This window comes from Mus musculus, chromosome 18 (assembly GCF_000001635.26).
Source record: "Mus musculus strain C57BL/6J chromosome 18, GRCm38.p6 C57BL/6J".
NCBI classification, from domain to species: domain Eukaryota; kingdom Metazoa; phylum Chordata; class Mammalia; order Rodentia; family Muridae; genus Mus; species Mus musculus.
Window position 1 is genome coordinate 10477498 of NC_000084.6, and position 15525 is coordinate 10493022.

General features: G+C 39.1%; 1 protein-coding gene and 1 pseudogene across 5 annotated transcripts in view; one reads left to right on the plus strand and one right to left on the minus strand.

Moving 5' to 3' along the window:
- Nucleotides 1–15525, plus strand: part of Greb1l (growth regulation by estrogen in breast cancer-like) — a 238013-nt gene that overhangs the window by 152565 nt on the left and 69923 nt on the right. The window lies entirely within an intron of this gene.
- Nucleotides 5160–6048, minus strand: Nutf2-ps2 (nuclear transport factor 2, pseudogene 2; annotated as a pseudogene).

The following is a 15525-nucleotide window of genomic DNA, read 5'->3' on the forward strand; positions in this document are numbered from 1 at the left end:
ACAAATATCTAGATAAAAATTTTAGTGCTTGAAACCTCTAGTATATTATCAAATCTGGACACCAGAATAGGTGTCTGATTCAATGGTGAACTGGCTACAAAGACAGCTTTCTAAAAACTTATCTATTATATGGCATTAGCCAGGGCCTGAGGTCAGGGTAAGACTTCAGGCAGAACAAAATGGCCCATGCTGAAGGTTGATGGGCTATAGATTATTTGAGAAAATTACTCGGGAGTAACATAGCTGAGTCTTAGGCAATAAGAAAAGTACTATAAGAGAGTATATAAATTATTTTTCAGTTCTCTTGTCTGTATTCTTACCCATCTGATATGTAATTTCATACATGCTAGCCATTGTCTGCTTCACCACAGGTTAAAAATAAAACCAAAAACCACAAAAACTAGGGAGTCTCCATTAGCAACATACCATGATACTTTCAAATTTCATGTGAGCCTCTCATGATCTGGTAAAATATTTACAAGGAGGAAGTATTAGAGTATGTCGACAGTAATACAAGTATAATGAGGCCAATTTCACTGGGACACACCTTACTCTGTGCCCATTGTCAGCAAAATCTGACTGAACCTGAATAACAATGTTCCTGATCCTGAGAAACTTTTAAACTCTCAGGACATTTAGATCGCACCTATTACCTAAGACAACAGACCTGGTTTGTTTTTGTTTTTTTCTAAAATCAATGTAAATCATGTCACTAGCTATTTGGGAAAGAAAAAAAGTTGGCATTTGGCTCTTGGCATTGAAAGACCAGCCTTCGTTATATCAGCACCCTGCCTGCATAGCTATCCTAGAATATTATTTTAGTGATTTGATGTGTTTTATGGTATGTTATCTTCCCTTAGACCTTGGAGATAATAAATGAAAAATTAAAACTATAGTGTTAAAAATTAACATTTACTTCATTCTAATAAATGCATATCAAGTGTTCATTACATTCTAAGAACCCTATCAAATGTTGTGAGGCAGGGTTTTAGTATTTGACTAACAACCCCCATGATTTAGAACCACTCGTGGAAGGGATTAAAAAACAATAAACCATGCTAGCTTTTCTACAAGGTAGGCTAGATGTATAAATAACAAGTTGTCCCCTGAAAATATTAAAATGTTACAAACACTAATATTAATTAAGTAACTAATTAATCATACCAGGAAATATGTTTTGAAAACATTTTTTATTGTTGTTCTGAAAGAAGAAATCAGTCTTTTGCAAATATTTGGGCTTTAGCCAAGGATCCCCTGGTGTCCTAAGGAGACATAAGCAAGGAAGAGAAAGAAGGTCACTGACTGACTCACAGTAGACACAAGTGACCAAACGATAGTTCAGTATTCCTCGGTAGAGGGCAAGAGATAACCTGACCCTGAAAGTCACGGTTAGCAGATTTAGGTGCAGCTCAGATAGTTTCCAACATAGACGGAATGGAACAGGCTGTAAGAATGTCATGTTAGCATTATGGTATCATGATAAACATTAGGTATAAATTGTTTTTCTGATACATTAAGATTCATCTATCTATAGATAATTGGACTGCTGGTAGCCAAGGTTTCTTACCTTGAAATGCAGTATTAGAAACAGGGAATAATTTACTACCCACACGACTCTGTCTTGAATCCAACTCACCAAGCTTTGACTGTTCCAACTTGCACTGCTCGCCCCTGCAGACTTTCATGCAACCTTTTGTGTCATTGGTTATTTAGATTCGAGTCACCAATCCCAGGGGATTATTTTACCATCGAAGGTGGCAGTGTCTTCAGTTGCCTACATTATACACATCTGTCTCCCACATATTCACACTGTATTTAATCGGGACAAAAATTCAAGAACAGATAAGGAAACATTTTCTAACCCAAAGTCTTGAAATTTCTAAGTTTCTTTTTTTTTATTAGGTATTTTCGTTATATACATTTCAAATGCTATCCCGAAAGTTTCCTATACCCTCCCCCGCCCTGCTTCCCTACCCACCCACTCCCACTTCTTGGCCCTGGCATTCCCCTGTACTGGGGCATATAAAGTTTGCAATACCAAGAGGCCTCTCTTCCCTGTGATGGCTGACTAGGCCATCTTCTGCTACATATGCAGCTAGAGACACAACCTCTGAGGGTACTGGTTAGTTCATATTGTTGTTCCTCCTATAGGGTTGCAGACCCCTTCAGCTCCTTGAGTGCTTTCTCTAGCTTCTCCATAGGGGGCCCTGTGTTCCATCTTATACATGACTGTGACCATTCACTTCTGTATTTGCCAGGCACTGGCATAGCCTCATACGAGACAGCTATACCAGGGTCCCTTCAGCAAAATCTTGCTGGCTTATGAAATAGTGTCTGGGTTTAGTGGCTGATTATGGGATGGATCCCCAGGTGGGGTAGTCTCTGGATAGTCTATCCTTTCACCTTAGCTCCAAACTTTGTCTCTGTAACTCCTTTCATGGGTATTTTTTCCCTATTCTAAGGAGGAATGAAGTATCCACCGGTTGGTCTTCCCTCTTCTTGATTTTCTTGTGTTTTGCAAATTGTATCTTGGGTGTTCTGTTTTAGGGCTAATATCCACTTATCAGTGAGTGCATATCTAATGACTTCTTTTGTGATTGGGTTACTTCACTAAGGATGATATCCTCCGTTTACATCCATTTGTCCAAGAATTTCATAAATCCATTGTTTTTAATAGCTGAGTAGTACTCCATTGTGTAAATGTACCACATTTTCTGTATCCATTCTTCTGTTGAGGGACATCTGGGTTCTTTCCAGCTTCTGGCTATTATAAATAAGGCTGCTATGAAAATAGTGGAGCATGTGTTCTTATTACCAGTTGGAGCATCTTCTGGGTATATGCCCAGGAGAGGTATTGCTGGATCTTCCAGTAATATTATGTCCAATGTTCGGAGGAACCTCCAGACTGACTTCCAGAGTGTTCGTACAAGCTTGCAATCCCACCAACAATGGAGGAGTGTTCCTCTTTCTCCACATCCTCGCCAGCATCTGCTGTCACCTGAATTTTTGATCTTAGCCATTCTGACTGGTGTGAGGTGGAATTTCAAGGTTGTTTTGATTTACATTTCCCTGATGATTAAGGATGTTGAACGTTTTTTCAGGTGTTCCTCAGCCATTCGGTATTACTCAGTTGAGAATTCTTTGTTTAGCTCTGTACCCCATTTTTAATGGGGTTATTTGAATTTCTGGAGTCCAGCTTCTTGAGTTCTTTATATATATTGGATATTAGTCCCCTATCAGATTTAGGATTGGTAAAAATCCTTTCCCAATTTGTTGGTGGCCTTTTTGTCTTATTGACAGTGTCTTTTGCCTTACAGAAGCTTTGCAATTTTATGAGATCTGATTTGTCAATTCTTGATCTTACAGCACCAGCCACTGCTGTTCTGTTTAGGAATTTTCCCCCTGTGCCCATATCTTTGAGGCTTTTTTCCACTTTCTCCTCTATTAATTTCAGTGTCTCTGGTTTTATGTGGAGTCTTTGATCCACTTAGACTTGAGCTTTGTACAAAGAGATAAGAATGGATCAATTCGCATTCTTCTACAAGATAACTGCCAGTTGTGCCAACACCATTTATTGAAAATGCTGTCTTTTTTCCACTGGATGGTTTTAGCTCCCTTGTCAAAGATCAAGCAACCAGAGGTGTGTGGATTCATTTCTGGGTCTTCAATTCTATTCCATTGATCTACCTGTCATTGTACCAGCACCATGCAGGTTTTTATCACAATTGCTCTGTAGTACAGCTTAATGTCAGGCATGGTGATTCCACCAGAGGTTCTTTTATTGTTGAGAATAGTTTTTGCTATCCTAGGTTTTTTATTATTCCAGATGAATTTGCAAATTGCCCTTTCTATCTCAGTGAAGAATTCACTTGGAATTTTGATGGGAATTGCGTTGAATCTGTAGATTGCTTTCGGCAGGATAGCCATTTTTACTATATTAATCCTGCCAATCCATTAGCATGGGAGATCTTTCCATCTTCTAAGATCTTCTTCAATTTCTTTCTTCAGAGACTTGAAGTTCTTATCATACAGATCTTTCACTTCCTTAGTTAGAGTCACACCAAGGTATTTTATATTATTTGTGACTATTGTGAAGGATGTTGTTTCCCTAACTTCTTTTTCAGCCTGTTTATCCTTTGTGTAGAGAAGCGCCATTGATTTGATTGAATTAATTTTATATCCAGCTACTGCACTGAAGCTGTTTATCAGGTTTAGTTCTCTGGTGGAATTTTTAGGGTCACTTATATATACCATCATATCATCTGCAAATAGTGATATTTTGACTTCTTCCTTTCCAATTTGTATCCCATTGATCTCCTTTTGTTGTGGAATTGCTCTGGCTAGAACTTCAAGTACTATATTGAATAGGTAGGGAGAAAGTGGGCAACCTTGATTTTAATGGGATTGCTTCCAGCTTCTCTCTATTTTGTTTGATGTTGGCTACTGGTTTGCTGTATATTGCTTTTATTATGCTTAGGTATGGGCCTTGAATTCCTGATCTTTCCAAGACTTTTATCAGGAATGGGTGTTGAATTTTTTCAAATGCTTTCTCAGCATCTAACGAGATGATCATGTGGTTTTTGTCTTTGAGTTTGTTTATATAGTGGATTACGTTGATGGATTTCTGTATATTAAACCATCCTCGCATCCCTGGGATGAAGCCTACTTGGTCATGATGGATGATCGTTTTGATGTGTTCTTGGATTCGGTTTGCGAGGATTTTATTGAGTATTTTTGCATCGATATTCATAAGGGAAATTGGTCTGAAGTTCTCTTTCTTTGTTGGATCTTTGTGTGGTTTAGGTATCAGAGTAATCATGGCTTCAAAGAATGAATTGGGTAAAGTACCTTCTGTTTCTATTTTGTGGAATAGTTTGAGAAGGGTTAGAATTAGGTCTTCTTTGAAGGTCTGGTAGAACTCTGCACTAAACCCATCTGGTCCTGGGCTTCTTTTGGTTGGGAGACTATTGATGACTGCTTCTATTTCTTTAGGGGAAATGGGACTGTTTAGATCATTAATCTGATCCTGATTTAACTTTGGTAGCTGGTATCTGTCTAGGAAGTTGTCCATTTCATCCAGGTTTTCTACTTTTGTTGAATATAGCATTTTGTAGTAGGATCTGATGATGTTTTGGATTTCCTCAGGTTCTGTTTTTTTTTTTAAACTGTTAAGAAAATTTTTGTGGTTTTATTGTATCATGAGGCATTGAAACATCTGAACAAATCAATATCTGGGTGGTTGGTGAGGCAGCTGCTTTCTCCTTCACTTCTTTGGGTTACTAGAGCAACTTGTCAGTAGATTAAAAAAACAAAACAAAACAAAAAATAAAACAAAAACAAAACTCGACAATCGTTTGCATTACTTAAGTCTTTCCAAGGCATGCGCTGGTACAACACAAACTTCCTGTCAGATGCGACTAGTCTAGCATCCAAACATCATGCACAACACCGTGGTGACAGAAGCGCCCTGCACCCGCTCCCGCCTCGGCCCTGCTCGTTTGTGTATGATATTTGGAGCATCTGGAGGAGTGAGCTAGGATTGGGAAGAGGGAGGAGGAAACAGCGTGACTGTGGCCAGGAGGAGGTCAGCCGAAGTTGTGCAGGGCAAGCCTGAACATGTCATTGGTGCAAACCCAAGCATCGTTGATGTTCTTTAATAGAAACATCTGGTGGAAACCCATGATGGGATCTTCATCAGCCTTGAGCTGGCCCACAACCATGCTGATGATGCAGCTATCTGGTGTAGGCTGGTGGTCCTGCGCCGTGATGCTATGCTGAATTTTCTGGAACGGAAGGCTAGATAGCTTCTCCACAATGGCAGCTTTCCCCTGGAACTGCTGTCCTTCCCATGTAAGGCATGATGCATCAATATAAATTGCGCCTAGTTGGGTTCTGTCGTTATCAAATAACTGGTAGTAATGCTGAATAAAGCTGGATCCAATCTGCTCCCAAATTGGCTTGTCTCCCATCCTGGAGGGTCACCCACCTCTGAGACCCGTGGGGCTGGCACAATGGCGGCAGTGGCGGCAGCAACCCAGCGCGGTCTGCCTCAGGTTCTGTTGTTATGTCTCCTTTTTCATTTTTGATTTTGTTAATTAGGATACTGTCCCTGTGCCCTCTAGTTAGTCTGGCTAAGGATTTATCTATCTTGTTGATTTTCTCAAAGAACCAGCTCCTGGTTTGATTGATTCTTTGAATAGTTCTTTTTGTTTCCACTTGGTTGATTTCAGCCCTGAGTTTGATTATTTACTGCCGTCTATTCCTCTTAAGTGAATTTGCTTCCTTTAGTTCTAGAGCTTCTAGATGTGCTGTCAGGCTCTTAGTGTACGCTCTCTCTAGTTTCTTTTTGGAGGCACTCAGAGATATGAGTTTTCCTCTTAGGACTGCCTTCATTGTGTGCCATATGTTTGGGTATGTTGTGGCTTCATTTTCATTAAACTCTAAAAAGTCTTTCATTTCTTTCTTTATTTCTTTCTTGACCAAGAAATCATTGAGTAGAGTGTTGTTCAGCTTCCATGTGAATGTTGACTTTCTATTTTTTATGTTGTTATTGAAAATCAGTCTTAGTCCGTGGTGATCACATAGAATGCATGCAATAATTTCAATATTTTTGTATCTGTGGAGGCCTGCTTTGTGACCAATTATATGGTCAGTTTTGGAGTAGGTACCATGTGGTGCTGAGAAGAAGGTATATCCTTTTGTTTTAGGATAAAATGTTCTGTAGAAATCTATTAAATACATTTGTTTCATAAGTTCTGTTAGTGTCCATGTGTCTCTGTTTAGTTTCTGTTTCCAGGATCTGTCCATTAGTGAGAGTGGAGTGTTGAAGTCTCCCACTATTATTGTGTGAGGTGCAATGTGTGCTTTGAACTTTACTAAAGTTTTTTTAATGAATGTGGCTGCCCTTGTATTTGGAGCATAGATATTCAGAATTGAGAGTTCATCTTGGTAGATTTTACCTTTGGTAGATGAGTATGAAGTGCCCCTCCTCATAATTTTTGATAACTTTGGGTTACAAGTCAATTTTATTCAATATTAGAATGGCTACTCCAGCTTGTTTCTTCGGGCCATTTGCTTGGAAAATTGTTTTCCAGCCTTTCACTCTGAGGTAGTGTCTGTCCTTTTCCCTGAGGTGGGTTTCCTATAAGCAACAAAATGTTGGGTCCTGTTTATATAGCCAGTCTATTAGTCTATGTCTTTTTACTGGAGAATTGAGTCCATTGATGTTAATAGAAATTAAAGAAAAGGAATTATTGCTTCCTGGTTTTTTTTTGTTGTTACAGTTGGGATTCTGTTCTTGGGGCTATCTTCTTTTTGGTTTGTTGAAGGATTACTTTCTTGCTTTTTCTAGGGTGTAGTTTCTGTCCTTGTGTTGGTGTGTTCCCTTTATTATCCATTGAAGGGCTGGATTCGTGGAAAGATATTGTGTGAATTTGGTTTTATTATGGAATACTTTGGTTTCTCCATCTATGGTAATTGAGAGTTTTGCTGGGTATAGTAGCATGGGCTGGCATTTGTGTTCTCTTAGTGTCTGCATGACATCTGTTCACAATCTTCTGGCTTTCATAGTCTCTGGTGAGAAGTCTGGTATAATTCTAATAGGCCTGCCATTATATGTTACTTGACCTTTTCCCCTTACTGCTTTTAATATTCTATCTTTATTTAGTGTATTTGTTGTTCTGATTATTATGTGTTGGGAGGAATTTCTTTTCTGGTCCAGTCTATTTGGAGTTCTGTAGCCTTCTTGTATGTTCCTGGGCATCTCTTTCTTTAGGTTAGGGAAGTTTTCTTCTATAATTTTGTTGAAGATATTTGCTGGCCCTTTAAGTTGAAAATCTTCATTCTCATCTACTCCTATTATCAGTAGGTCTGGTCTTCTCATTGTGTCCTGGATTTCCTGGATGTTTTGATTTAGGATCTTTTTACTTTTTGCATTTTCTTTGATTGTTGTGACCATGTTCTCTATGGAACCTTCTGCACCTGAGATTCTCTCTTCCATCTTTTGTATTCTGTTACTGATGCTTGCATCTATGGTTACAGATTTCTTTCCTATGGTTCCTATCTCCAGCGTTGTCTCACTTTGGGTTTTCTTTATTGTTTCTACTTCCCTTTTTAGGTCTTGGATGGTTTTGTTCAGTTCCATCATCTGTTTGGTTGTGTTTTCCTGTAATTCTTTAAGGTCTTCTACCTCTTTAGCAGTGTTCTCCTGTTCTTTAAGTGAGTTATTAAAGTCCTTCTTGATGTCCTCTACCAGCATCATGAGATATGATTTTGAATCCGAGTCTTGCTTTTCAGGTGTGTTGGGGTATTCAGGACTGGCTGAGGTGGGAATGCTGGGTTCTGATGATGGTGAGTGGTCTTGTTTTCTGTTAGTAAGATTCTTACATTTGCCTATCGCCATCTGGAATCTCTGGAGTTAGTTGTTATAGTTGTCTCTGGTTGGAGCTTGTTCCTCCTGTGATTCTGTTAGCCTCTGTCAGCAGACCTGGGAGTCTAGCTCTCTCCTGAGTCTCAGTGGTCAGAATACTCTCTGCAGGCAAGCTCTCCTCTTGCAGGGAAGGTGCACAGATATCTGGCATTCAGACCTGCCTCCTGGCTGAAGATGAAGGCCCGAAACAGGGCCTGTCCCAGAAGCTGTGTTGCCTCTGCAGTCTGTACTCTCACCTGCACAGACTGGTCTCCGAGGGATACAGAAGCCTGAAACGAGGTCTGTCCCAGAAGCTGTGTCGCTTCTGTCTGTCCCAGAAGCTGTGTCGCTTCTGTCTGTCCCAGAAGCTGTGTCGCTTCTGTAGTCCACACTCTCACCTGCGCAGACTAGTCTCTGAAGGATCCGGGACCCAAGATGGCTCCCTCACCTGCTCTGGAAGAGCCCCCCCGGGTGGACACGGCTCCTCTGGTGGGGAAGGTGCCCAGATATCAGGATCCCGAAATGGGGTCTGTCCCAGAAGCTGTGTTGCTTTCTGCAGTCCGTGAGCTTGCCCTTCGCAGTCTGTGAGTTCACCTGTGCAGACTGGTCTCTGAGAGTCTAAGTTTCTAATAAAAACGTTGTTGTTATAACTCTTTGAAGTTAAGCCGAGTAGCCACTTTGAATTAATTTTGTGTATGTAAGATTCTAAGTTAGTGTTTTATATGTGGCTTTCCAGTTTCTCCAGACCATTTTATTTAAGATAGAAAAGGTTTATTTTATTTTATGGTTTTTAAAGCTTCAGCCTATGGTTGCTTGACCTCATATGGTTAGACAGAATACCACAGCAGTAGGGATGGGTGGACAAGTCCAAAATCCCTGCTGTGATTCAAGATAATCACTCATGGGCCCCTCTAAAATCAAAATAAATTACATACTTTAAACTTTCAGTGACACAAAGAAGACATCCTATTCCAAAAGGGAAGAACAGGACCATAGAAAGAAGAAATGTGGGGAAAAGAAAGGAAGAAAGAAAGAAAGAAAGAAAGAAAGAAAGAAAGAAAGAAAGAAAGAAAGGCAGGCAGGCTGAGACACAGTAAGGCAGACACCAAATTCTGCAGCTCCATGTCTGGTGTATAACGCCACCATACAAACACCAGCAGGCTTATACAACCCTATGTCCTATGGCCTTGGTGTTTAACCATATGGCTTTTCTCATGGATTGGGTTCACATTAACTTTCAGCTTTCCATAGCAGATATTTTTTATGTTTATCCTCAAATCTCTATTGCAGCCATGGATTTTTACCCTCATAGTTTTATGTAACATTATCTCAGAGGCTTCTGGAAGGGAATCCAAACCTGCTACCCATTGCCTAGACTCACAGGCTTTTCTCTGGAATCTTAGAAATTACTATGACTCCAGGAACCCTTGTATTCTTAATGCCCCCAAAAACAGGACTATATAGATGACAAAGTTGCCATTAGCTTAAGTGGTAGTTAGCTGGACCCCCTTGAATTATGGTTACAGTGGTTTCTGGGTACCTGGACAAGAAACCCAGAAAAACACTTCCCTGGGAAAGCCTCTGGGAGCAAAGCATGCTACATGTAGTTTCTTCCCAAATGAGGCTTTCAAATTAATTTATAATTCTATACTTTGGACACTGTGATGGTAGGATCTGGCTGATTCCTGAAATACACTTAAAAGTACCTTATTGCTGTAGTATTAGATGTTTGGTTTCTCTTTAATGGTTCTAATCTTGTTTTAAAACACAAACATAGGGGCTGGTGAGATGGTTCAGTGGGTGAGAGCACCTGACTGCTCTTCCGAAGGTCCAGAGTTCAAATCCCAGCAACCACATGGTGGCTCACAACCATCCGTAACAAGATCTGACTCCCTCTTCTGGTGTGTCTGAAGACAGCTACGGTGTACTTACATATAATAATAAATAAATCTTTAAAAAAACCACAAACATACATACAATGCACTCAGACACTCTCCCATGCACACACACTCATCCATACACACATACATACACTCACACACACACATATACACATACATATGTTCATGCACATACATACATAAACATTCATATATATATACACACACACATATACACATTCACATACAGACATATATACAACTCTCATAGATATACATTCTCATACACTCACATACATTACTTATATGCACATAATTGCACAATCAGATTCATACACTCACACATATACACATACATACATACTCACACACACTCAAACATACACACACATACATGCATACTCACACACATATAAACACATGCACACCTTTCTTGTCTATAACTTTCAGTTTGTTCCTTTTCTGTCTAGACTACATGCTTTTCAAAAACTCTTCTCTGCTTTTTGTTCTTAATTATCATTAAGTGTAACTAAAAGACACCAGCAATAACCATGTCACAATCTGGATGCTAATCTGTCTTGAAATTCCCTTACCAAATTGAGCAGTCTGTCAATGTTTAAATTGAACCTCTCACAGTTTTGAAACATGCAGAAAATTTAGACAGCCCCTTTAGTAATATCCAGTAGAATCTTTTCAATTTTTTTTTTTTTTTTTTTTTGGTTTTTCGAGACAGGGTTTCTCTGTGTAGTCCTGGCTGTCCTGGAACTCGCTCTGTAGACCAGGCTGGCTTCGAACTCAGAAATCCGCCTGCCTCTGCCTCCCAAGTGCTGGGATTAAAGGCGTGCGCCACCACGCCCGGCTGAATCCTTTCAATTTTAAACATTGTCAGGGCAGTCTATACTATGCACATTTCAGCGTCTGGTCCTCTGAGCTCCCGCTATAGCCATTCACAGAACTCTGCTCACAACATTCCAAGGCCTCTTAGCCCAAATCTCCAAATATCTCACTTTGCTTTTCTGTCTATCCCAGTACCTGAAAGATGTATATTAGTCCTGGGATGTGTAACATTTTTCCAAATGAAGATAATGTGTTTATCTACCACTAGGCCTAAGATGAGCTATGTAAGGCCTGCCAAAACCAATAATGGAATGACTTTAACAAAAATTCTGTCAGGAAGGCTATTGTATGACTTAGTGGGATGGCTCAGTTTTGTCTCTATGGGCCATTTCTCCATGAAAAAAATACTGTAATTTTGTTATATGATTGCTTTGGCATAAAAATGGGTATGTACATCAAACTTTCTTAGTTGGACAATGTAGCTCAGTTGTAGCTCACTTGCTTTACATGTGTGGGGTCCTGGATTTGATCCCCAGACCCACAATAAACCAAAGCATTTTCTTCAGTTTTCTTCTTTCTAATTTTAAATAATTGAGACATTCACATGAACCTGGAAAAGTATCTCATAAGGTCATCCCTGTTACTGCAGTCAGAGATGCTGACTATGAACTGGGATGTCCTTCTCTGTGAGCCACTGTAGTAGTAACTTCTTACTCTTGTAGCTTGTGTTTTAAAGAAGTCAGAATAATACCAGACAAATAGGCTTGCCTCAGTATCAGCCAAGCATGACATAGATGTATTACGAAGGCAGGTGGACTTAGCACAGGAATAGATACACTGGAGTAGAGGAAAAAATCCAAAACCAGATTCAAATCACACATGTGCATTTCATACTTAACAGGAACAACTTGCTGATCAGTGGAACCTTTCTGTAAATGGTACCCAGAAATTAGACATCTTATATAGGAGTGAAACTGATTCCCTCTTTTACTCTTCATATTTAAAAAGATCCCAGGTAGCTAGAAGATACAAATGTAAAAAATATATGGTGCTTTTAGAAGATATTTAAAATATGATTGAAGATCCAAGAAGAATGTCTCAAAAGTAGAAACACAAAATGTTGATTGTAAAAGAAAAGACTCACATTTCACTATATTAAAATCATAACTTTGTGTTATTAAAGAGAACCAGAATAAAAACAAAATCCCATAAATTATGAAGCAATAAGAATATATAAAATATGTAAAATTAATAGAGAGCTAGTTTCAAAGAAAATGGCACCTTTGAACTAATAAGAAAAAGACAAATCAATGTGAAGATATGAAAAATTACGTTAGTAGTCACCTCATAAAACAAGAAACATGAATAGTTAACAAACACATGGAAAGATAATTATCCACAGTAGTAATTAGGAATACTACATTAAAAACGAAGAAGCTGCAGGACATGGTGGCACACACCTTTAATCCTGGCATTCAGAAAGTAGAGGCAGGTGGATCTCTTGAGTTCAAAGCCAGCCTGTTCTACAGAATGAGTTCCAGAACAGCCAAGGCTACACATAGGAACCTACCTGGAAGAAAGAAAAAGAAAAAAAGAAAAGAAAAGAAAGGGAAAGTAAAGAAGAGAAAAAACAAAGAGAAGGGGGAATAGGTGAAGCTTTTATATATCTATCAAATTTACAATAATTTCAAGTATGCCAATACAAAGCAAAATGTTGGCCAAATTTCAAAAAACAGAAAAAACACTCTTGGTAATGTGATAATTATGTGACTGGAGAGATGGCTTAGAAGCTAAGAGTTTTTGCTAATCTTGCAGAGAATCCAGATTCAATTCCTAGTAGCATGGAGAGACAGGTGTCTAACAACCACCCATTACTCAGGTTCCAGGGGATCTGATGCCCTTGTCAGACTTCTGCAGGTCCCATGTGTACTTGGTGCACATACAGACAAGCTAGCACACACAAGGAAAACTTTTAAATATTTAAAATATCTAACATAAAGAATGTTAGTCAATGTACCACATTGCCAGTGATTTCTGAATAGAGTAGAAAGTATGGGCATTCTATGATCTAGCTATTCCCTAAAGAAACTCTTGTCATCTACATGACTATTCTTCACAAGTGCTCCTCACAATTCATTAAGCTAGCATTCACGTGTTCATCAGCAATATAATGGGAAGAAATTTATATAACGATAGAAAGCAGGGGGAGAAGAATTTCAAAGAGGCACCAGGAAACTTGAGGATAAAGATACAAGTATCCCCTCTCTCTACTCCTCCCAGTACCTCTCCACTTCCCTCCCATCTGGATACACTCCTTTATGACTCTTATTAGAAAAGAACATGTTCCTAAAAGGCAATAACAAAATAAAATATAATAAACTGAAGCAAAAGACATCAAATCAAAGTTGAACAAGGCAAACCAACAGAAGGAAAAGAGCAAGAGAGACACTGGAATCAGAAACCCATTTGTTCACACACTCAAGAATCCCATAAAATGCTAAGCTGAATCCCTCTTCTGGCTCCTCCAGCACCACCATACATGTGGTGCACAAACATACAAGCAGATATATACACATAAAATACAAATAAAAAAATACACATAAAATACAAATAAACAAATCATTTTAAAAAATTGAAATCAGCCGGGCGTGGTGGTGCACACCTTTAATCCCAGTACTTGGGAGGCAGAGGCAGGCAGATTTCTGAGTTTGAGGCCAGCCTGAGGCCAGCCTGGTCTACAAAGTGAGTTGCAGGACAGCCAGGCTATACAGAGAAACCCTGTCTTGAAAAACAAAAATCAAAAAACAAAAAAAAAAACAAAACAAAATTAAAATCACTTCAGTGTAACCACTACTGAACTAAACTATCACTTTATATATTTAATAAACACTTCAGATACCATTTGTCAACCTACATGTAAGCATTTTTATCTTTATTTATTAAAATCAATTTATTCTGCTATTTTGAAATGTCTAACATTTTTAAGAATACCTGGCTAGTTGTATGTCAACTTGACACAAACTACAGTCATCAGATAAGGAGGAGCCTCAGTTGAGAAAATGCTTCTATAAGATTGGGTTGTAGGCTAACCTGTAAGGCATTTTCTTAATTAGTGATCAACGATGAAGGGCCCTCCCATTGTGGGTGTGGCCATCCCTGGGATGGTGGTCCTGGTTTCTATAGGAAAGCTGGCCAAGCACACAGTGAGGAACAAGCCAGTAAGTGGCAGACCGCCATGGCCTCTGCATCAGCTCCTGTGTCCCTGCAGTTTGAGTTCCTGTCTGACTCCCTTTGATAATGAACTGTGAGGTTGAAGTAGAAGCTGAATAAACCCTTTCCTCCCCAAGTTGCTTTAGGTCTTTGGTCATGGTGTTTCATTACAGCAATAGAAACCCTAGCTAATATCTGTGTGTGTGTGTGTGTGTGTGTGTGTGTGTGTGTGTGTTTGCATACATGTGTAATATCTATGAAATGTTCATATATGTACAGTAAGTTTCTCACCTAGCGTCTATATGCCTGTCTACAAGCAGATAGCCACTATAATTAGTTTTTTATGTGCCTGGTATGGCTTGAACATGATGAACTGAAACCATGAACCAAAATTAAGTTACTTCCGTCAGATACTTGTTCACACTGATACAAAAGAATCAAGACATCTTTCTAAATGTTCTTTATGTCTATTCGATCAAGAACAAGTACCAATTCTCCTTGATGAACCTACTCGCTCCAGAAGCAGCAGATTGTACACTGCCTGCATGTCTAACTTTCATATTGCTACATCTGAGAGGTCTTTCCAGGTAGAAAGCATCCTCACTTATTTTTAGTGCAATGAATTGCCATCTTCTCAGATGTACCATAATTATCTGATCCAGCACTGGAGGGTGTTTATATTGCTTCCAAATAATTCAGCAATGAGTAATGTCAACATATATCCTACGTTTTTTGTTTGTTTGCTTTGTTTGTTTGTTTGGCTGGTTTGGTTCTTTGAGACATGGTTTCTCTGTGTAGCCCTGGTTATCCTGAAACTCCCTCTATAGACCAGGCTGACCTGAAACTCAGAGATCCACCTGCCTCTGCCTCATGAGTGCTGGGATTAAAGGTATGTGCCATCACTGCCAGGCTCACTCCAGAGCACTGAGACTAAAGGAGTTCACACCCAGTTCATTCACTCCTTTGATTATCCTTTGTACACATGGTTTGTTTCTGTTTTCATGAATTCCAACGCATTTATCTTTTGTCTCCTGATGAAACCCATCTCATTCATCTTTTTTTTCTTTTACTGCTTATGTTCTTGACTCATACCTAAGAAATACTTGCATAATGCCAAGATTATGAGCATCAATTTCTGCATTTTCTGAGAGGAATATCGTTTAGCTATTACATTTAATGCTTGGGCAGTAG